Source organism: Triticum aestivum, chromosome 6B (assembly GCF_018294505.1).
Source record: "Triticum aestivum cultivar Chinese Spring chromosome 6B, IWGSC CS RefSeq v2.1, whole genome shotgun sequence".
In the NCBI taxonomy this organism is placed as follows: Eukaryota; Viridiplantae; Streptophyta; class Magnoliopsida; order Poales; family Poaceae; genus Triticum; species Triticum aestivum.
In genome coordinates, this window is record NC_057810.1 from 1,217,423 (window position 1) to 1,225,930 (window position 8,508).

At 42.1% G+C, this 8,508-nt stretch overlaps 1 pseudogene; it reads left to right on the forward strand.

The window, feature by feature from the left end:
• The first annotated feature begins 444 nt into the window (after positions 1–444).
• On the forward strand, positions 445–7,333 carry LOC123133026 (wall-associated receptor kinase 1-like; annotated as a pseudogene).
• The last annotated feature ends 1,175 nt before the right edge of the window (positions 7,334–8,508 follow it).

Genomic DNA, 8,508 nt, shown 5'->3' on the forward strand with positions numbered 1-8,508 from the left:
GGGTGGATGCTTTGTGATTTGTGAATGCCACGTGTCATCCATCAGGATGGGTCTCACCTGCTAATATATGAGACCTGGTCTCACATAATTTTTTTCCGACTGCAACTGCATGTTGACCATTGTTCTGCATTGGTCACGTGCAGCAGTCTGCCCATGTCTCGTGGGCGACGCGGCTTTCCACGAGATTATTGTCCTTTTAATGAAGGGCATGTGATATGGCGTGTATAATAAGAAGGGAGAGTGTGCAGCGCTGCCCTGGCAAGTTGATTCCTTCGGCATTCGTTCATCTTATTCATCCCTAGTCCCATACTCCCGGCCACTAGAAAAGAAAGAGCCTCTAGCAGTAGGATGACCACACCAGACCCAGCTAATATCAGTTGATTCCTTTGTCATTCATCCATCTTCGTTTCTAGTTTCATAGCAGAAAAGCGTTAGTACAGCACCATGACCACGCCCAGCTCGCATTTCCATTCCCAGCTGCTGCTGCTGCTGTCAGTAATCCTACTAGTCATCCTTGCTGCCGCCGCTGAAGAGCAGCAGCATCTGGGTTGCCCCGACATGTGCGGCAACATCAGCATCCCCTTCCCGTTCGGCATGGGGAAGGCTGGCTGCTTCCGCGAGGGCTTCCAGGTCTTGTGCAACTACTCCTTCGTTCCCCCTCGCGCCTTCCTTGCTGACACCAGAACATTCATGAAAATGGAGTACCACACTTCTTGGCTAAGAGAGGCCAAGAACCTCACTTCGTGGGAGCTCAATCACACGGCTTTATGGTCGCTGCTTGAGCTCGTGAGCATATCACTTGCTACTGGCGAGGCACGAGCATACGCTCCGGTCGCGTACATCTGCAGGCCGTCTGATTACAACCTGAGTGGTTACACACCGGGGTGGTCCAAGTCCCAGGTTATGAATTTCTCCAACTCGCCGTTCGCTGTGTCGGTAGCGCGTAATGTTCTTATCGGCGTCGGCATGAGAGTCCAGGCTTTTCTGGGCGCGTCGGTGCCGGTGGAGTTTAAAGGCAGAGCTGCGTGGACGGAGAGGTCATATTGCTCTGCAGCACAAACGACGTCAAGGACGGGCATGCTGCGGGACGGGCCGTGCACGACGGGCGGCTGCTGCGAGGTCCCAGTCGACGACTCCAGCACCAGCTACGGCCGTAGCGCCTTCAAGGATTTCTTATTGTCTGCCGAGGACGAGGGCCCCAACATTTGGTGGAAACCCATCTGCAACTACGGCATGCTGGTGGAGAGGTCATGGTACAACTTCTATACGACCGACCTGGAGGGCACGGAGCTACTCAAAAGGTTCCCTCGGGGCGTTCCCCTCGCGCTTGATTTCGCCGCTGGGAACGCTTATTGTCCGGCGGAGGGACAGCCGCTGCCTCCGAACTATGCCTGCGTCAGCGACAGCAGCTCCTGTGCCAACGCAACGTATAGTCCTGGCTATATCTGCAAGTGCCGGGACAATTACATTGGCAACCCTTACGTCGCTCACGGATGCCAAGGTACGTACACACAAACACATAGAGTGCATTACATACATTCAATAATCCATTATTACCAATTCGTTAACTCCCGCAAGTGTTGATTCTTCAGACATTGATGAGTGCAAGCAACCCGAACTGTACCATGCTCAAGTGGCGGGATCTGCAAAAACAGGCCCGGAGGCTACGACTGTCCATGCAAATTCGGGAAGAAAGGCGACGGCAAAAAGGGGAGCTGCACAGATGTATTCACTCCAATAGCAAAGGCCACTGTGGGTAAGCTACCAGTGCACCGCACTCTGGGTATTTTTGTTGTTAGCTAGCAATGTTGCACATAATCTGTTCCATTAATAATCAATCTACACTCTTTGTACGAGGATAAGCTACTACTCCCTCTGTCCTAAAATAACTGTCTCGAGCTTAGTATAAATATGTACTCCCTCTGTAAACTAATATAAGAGCGTTTAGAATACTAAAGTAGTGATCTAAACACTCTTATATTAATTTACAGAGGGAGTACTAGAGCTAGTACAAAGTTGAGACACTCATTTCGGGACGGAGGGAGTATATAACTGCACTGTGTCTATTTTTGTTGTTTCTTTAATCAAAATGGCGCTCGGAGCGCAAGGGAAATTAATACACGGCGCCCTTTTTGGGTGACATCTGTTCAATCAGCACCCCGTTGGTTCATAATTAGAGTCTGACTATATCTTATCTATATGCGAGATAATGCATCACATCATGTACGACATTAGCACTGTTTGTCGCCCCTTTGTTTGTTTGTTTATTTATTTATTTTTTGTTTGTTTTGGGTTTGTTTTTTTGTCTCGGCTTACTCACTCCAGGCAGATGAAAACTAGCCCAGCCTTACAAAACCCTCTGCGGCTGATCGATTAAGATCTCTGTGGATACACGAAATACATTTAAAAAGTAACATGAAGTTGGTGGCAAACTCTTTTTTCTTTTTTTTTTTGTGGGAGGTGGCAAACTCTTTGTTAGACTGGAGTAACCATACACCTCCCCTGTGTTTCTTGAGGAGTATTAGCTGGGAGTAGTCGCAGATAGGTAGCTGTGGGTTTTGATGAGCTCTTTTTGGTTCCTTTACTGTTGCGTGTTTGTGTTAGAGGAGTAGTTTCCAGGGTGTGCCCCTGAGCTGCTGCTCGTTCGAGACTATGGTATGATGTAAAACTGAATTTTGTTTGGGTTTCATTGATGAATGCAATGGAGCCGGGGCTCTCGTGCCCTTTTCCTCTAAAAAAAACCATACACCAGGACCCAGTCCTGACTTTTTCTTTTTGAGCGGTACCCAGTCCCGACTAATACCATAGTTAATTAACTCGTTATGGTCAGCCCTCTATCTGTACGCCAGGACCCAGTCCTGACTAATACTCCCTTCGTCCCAAAATAAGTGAGTCGAGTTTGTACTAACTTTAGAAAATTTAGTACAAACTCGAGTCACTTATTTTGGGACGGAGGTATTACAATAGTTAATTAACTCATTCTAGTCAGGCCTTGATTTGTACGCCGTGACTTTTGAGCCAGAAACATCCGATTCATGGCATACCTAAAAATAATGTTTTTAGATTAGAAAATATTCATAAATTAAAAATAATATTCATTAAATAAAAAATTAATTTCAAATAAATAATCTAAAAACATAAAAATGTATGTTAAACTAAAAACATGCAAATTTAATTTTTATAAATTAAAGACTATTCATGAATATGAAAAAATATTGATAAAATACTACAAATTTTCATGAATGTTAAAAGATATTAAAAAATTCAAAAAATGCGGATAAAAATTGTCCATAAATTTAATAATTGCGCGGAAATTTCGAAAAGCAATCATGAAGTTAAATAATGTTCATAGATGTATTAGACTAAAGTTGCGAGTTGAGGGTGGACTCACATATGGGACTAAAAAAACCGGCTAAGTTGCGAGTCACGACCTAGTTGTGGATCATGGGTGGACTTGTAATTAGGACAAAAAAAATTGTCGGGGCCCAATTGCGAGTGGCTGGTGGGATTGGAACTAGAAAAATAAAATTGGACCCAGTTGTGAGTCGGGAGTGGACTTGCAACTAAGACCAAAAATGTCGGCCCAAGTTGCGAGTTGAGGGTAGATTTGCAACTAGGCCAAAAAAGGTTCGCCCCCAGTTGCGAGTTGCGGATATACTTGCATATCAGACAAAATAAAGGTCGGGCAACAGTTCCAAGTCTAGGGTCGGGTTGCAACTGGGACAAACAAAGATGGACCCTAGTTGTGAGTTGAGTGTAGACTCGCAATTGGACCAAAAGGTCGGGCAACAGTTGCGAGTCATGAGTGGACTTGCAAATGGGGGAAAAAGGTTGGTCCGCGGTTGAGAGTCAGGGTGGATGTGCAAATGGGACTATAAAATGTCGGTCTCCAATTGCGAGTCAAGAGTGGACTTGTTATTAGGACAAAATAATGTTGGACCCGAGTTGCGAGTCGAGGGTGGACTTGCAATTAAACCAAAAAAAAAGGTTGGACCCACTTGCGGCTCAACAATTGAATTGCAGCTGGGACAAAATGGTTGACTGCAGTTGTGAGTTGAGGTTGGACTATCAACTGGGGAAAAAAGTTAGGCCCCAGTTGCAAGTCAATAGTGGACTTGCAACTGGGACAAAAAATGTTGGGCTCCAGGTGCAAGTCGATGGTGGACTTGCAATTGCGACTAAAGAAGGATTGGACGTAGTTACGAGTCTAATGTGAACTTGCAACTAGGTCAAAAATTTGTCCTCAATTGAGAGTCGAGGGTGGAGATGCAAATGGGGACAAATATTCGGGCCCCAACTTTGTGTCCAAGGTAGATATCGAACTAGGAAAAACAAATGTCGTGGTTGAGTTGTGAGTCGAGTGTGGGATTGCAACTAGGACAAAAAACATCGGGCCCAAGTTCTAAGACGAGGGTGGACTTGCAATTTGGACTAAAAAATATCAGGTCCCAGTTACAAGTCGAGGGTGAACTTGCAACTAGGTAAAAAAAAGTGATACCTCAGTTGCAATTCGAGGTTGGACTTGCAACTTGGATAAAACCAAGTTTGGGTCCAAGTTGTGAGTCAAAGGTGGACCTTCAACTGAGACAAAAGAAATTTGCGGCCAGTTGCAACTAGGACAAAAAAAAGTTTGGGCCCGAGTTGCAAACGAAGAACCGTGTCTCTTCTGCTTCTAAATAGCAGACCAATTCAAATGATAAAAAAATGAAAAAAATGGCTAGGAAAAAACAAAACAGAGGTAGAACAAAAATGGGCCTACAAAAATAGACAGATAAACTGGACCTCACACCGATACTAGACGGACACATGAGAAATAAAAGCAAGATTAAGTTTGCACAAAGATTGCATCAAATAGTTCAAACCAACCACAACATGAATGAGACATTTTTTAAATCTCCTTTTGATGAGATTTAGCAAATCTGAATTCGAGTGTTCATAATTAAAATTCATGAATTTTAATAAGTGTTCACACACTTCAAAAAGTGTTCACCTGCAAAACATATCATGAATTGAAAATTGAAAAAAAAAGAATGAAAAGGACAAGAAAAAAATAAAATAAACATAAACATAAACATTCACTCTACTGGAATAGAAAACCAAGAAAAGGGCAATTCTATTCTCACAAAATTCCATTACGGAATTTATTCTAATTGAACATTTGTGTACAAGAAAAACGTATACATAAGAGGAAGAAATATAATTCACAGTTGGAATAAAATGAATCGAACCTTTTTTTTCTATATTTCATATAAACACAAAAAAAATTCTCCTACCTAGAAAGACTTCGCTGCTCTTGAAATACAACACTAGCATGCATGAAATCTTCTATCGCACAAAGCATGCTTGAGAAATTTTTACTTTGCTTGTATAGACACATATGAAAACAAAAAGAATAAAATCTGCAGGTATGCAATTCAAAAAAAATCTGCAGTTATGGATACATACTTTAGCAAAATTGCCAGTCGCACTAGGCTGCATATATGGACAGAGAAAATAAAAGAAATAGACGAGACAATGAATAACACACAGGCAACCCAGCCCACAAAAAAGAAATTATCTTCCCTTGTGGGCCTGGCCCAAGAATGACAACTCAACACATAAAACCAAAAGCAGCCGACAACAGCGAGCGACAACTCGTCAGGTAATAAACGAACATTGTTGCACCAATCTCATAATATATTTGATCCTATGGCTCTGGACATAGATGTGAGGTAATTATTTCACATCTAGACGTGGAAAAGCAAATCCTTTGCAATTAAATAATCACGCAACCCGGTTAGGGCTAGTTCAACCACCTCCACAATTCTTGGCTATGTACAATATTTTCTCTTATTGGCGAGAGATAGATGATTTAGATTGCTTCCAAATCTGGTAAATTACACTGCTGCGATAAAATGATAGCGAGAGCCAAGAAAATCGGAGGATGGGTGACTAAACTAATATGGCATTTTTTTACTTTCCCCACAATCCTTTAAAAAGGTTCAAGATCTAAATGCGATCTGACAGTATTAATTGTGGTAGTAGTTATGGCGGTTGCAGGATGCATTTTGATGAGCACTTCATTTCCTGTGAGTTTCAATCCCTTGTCAGTCTTAATCTATATTTTTTTTCTTTTGGTAACTGTAGTGGTAATTTGTTATAGAGTCGGAGTAGATGAACAAAAAAACTATTTACTTCTTATATTATAAATTTCTGCTAGATCAGTTGTTGTGAATTTAGTGTTATAAGCTAAGTTTGTCTTTTGTCCATCTAGGTGCAATAGGTGGTAGTCTCCTCATGGTGATTCTATTGTCTATTATTTTTCTTCGCAAAGAGAAAAGGAAGGTGGAAGAATTCTACAAAAAGAACGGCGGGCCTACAATAGAGAAGGCAAAAATTATAAAACTTTTCAAAAAGGAAGAGCTCAAGTCGATATTAAAGAGTAGCAATTTTATTGGCAAAGGTGGGTTTGGTGAAGTTTATAAGGGCTTTCTTAACAATGAACTAGTTGCAGTAAAGAAGCCAATCAGTGGTAGTGCACTAGAGATTGAACAATTCGCAAATGAAGTCATCATCCAGTCTCAAGTCATACACAAGAATATTGTCAGGCTCATAGGTTGTTGTCTAGAAGTTGATATCCCAATGCTAGTCTACGAGTTCCTCCCTAATGGTAGCCTAGAAGACATTCTTCACAGTGGCAACAAGATACCTGTCAATTTGGATCTGCGTTTAAGAATTGCTGCAGAATCAGCAGATGGTCTAGCTTATATGCATTCGAAGACAAGTACTAAGATAATACATGGTGATATTAAACCAGCAAATATACTGTTGGATGATAAATTTGTGCCGAAGATCTCAGACTTTGGGATATCAAGGTTGATTGCAAGAGACAAACAACACACCCTATCAATCATTGGTGACAGAAGCTATATGGATCCTGTATATTTACAAACAGGCCTACTAACTGAGAAAAGTGATGTCTACAGTTTTGGAGTTGTGATGTTGGAGCTTATCAGTAGGGAGAAGGCTATACATTCGGACAATAATAGTTTGGTAAATAATTTCCTTCAAGCTCATAAGAAAGGGAAGAAAGCAACTGAGTACTTTGATGGAGACATTGCTGTAACAAGTGATCTACAGCTTCTTGACAAGTTGGCGGAGATGGCCGTGGAATGCCTTAGCCTTGACGTGGATCAGAGACCAACAATGATGGAGCTAGCAGAGCAACTCTTCAAACTGAGCCGATCCCGTGGGTTCTAAGTTGTTAGTACGTTGAAGCATATTCTATGTATGTCCAGTAAGAATGGGCAATTATCGTTGTAGCAACTTTTATCTTGTTTTGTTGTTGTGGATTTTTTCCCCGTGAAATAGAATCATGGGAGGTCTCCCTTGGTTCATTTTGTACTGTAACAAATTGGTTGTATTGATTACTCAGATTATGTTGTTTTTGGAAGAAAAAAAATAGATATCTTACCACATATGCCATGTGGTACTCAGATTATGTTGTTATGGGTAATAGAATCTCATTGTTCCTGGAGTGTAATGGTTACTGTGAATACAGAAGTGGATTGACAGATGTGGATGGTGTATGCATCCATCTCTTTAATCCTTTTCTGCAGTTTTTTTATTCTGTTTGTTTTCTGGCCAGAGGGGTTTTACAGGCCTTACAGCTGGAAAGGAGCTAGCGAGCAGCATGTTCTGACATCGAACTGCGGAGGCGCACTTTCCAGTCAGCTGCATCTTCACGGCACACCCACCGGAGTGCATAATCTAATTGCGGCTTGAGTCGCATAATCTACACCAACCGGAGTCGACTCAGTTCAGTTGACTCTATACTTACAGCTGGTCTGGTGCCGAGGCGGTAGCCGTTCTGTATGTATATGAGCAGGACCAAATAGTAGTTATCCACAACGGACTACTGGTCAAAGTAGATGGAATGGTTTTGCCGTGCATGGTACCTACGGACTTGCGTACTATTAATAATAGGGCAATCTTGGTTGCCAAGTAGAAGAGATTACAAGATCAGATTTACAAGGAAACTATCCTATCTAATTAGTCAAATGTAATTACAAAGATTACATCCTGATATATATACATTAACATCCCCCCTCAATCTAAACCGGCCCCAAGGTTGAGAATGCGTCGTAATTTCTCCAACATGAACTTAGTAGCCAGTTTAGTTGAAGCGTCTGCCAATTGATCACCGGAAGACACAAACCGGACATCCAACGCTCCTTGCGACACCCTTTCTCTCACAAAGTGAAAATCCACCTCAATGTGTTTAGTCCTCACATGAAAAACTGGATTTGCACATAGATAGGTAGCACCCAAGTTATCACACCATAAAACTAGTGGCTATTGTCGTGGGAACGATTTCGACAATACTAAGGGATAGGGTAAAGGAGCAATGATCTATCGAGATGCATGTGGGTGACACAGTGGTTTTCGCGAGTTCGGGCCTCTCGTGGTGGAGATAACAGCCCTACGTCTCGTGCTCCGGAGAGGCTTTGTTTTATCAGAGTATGTATC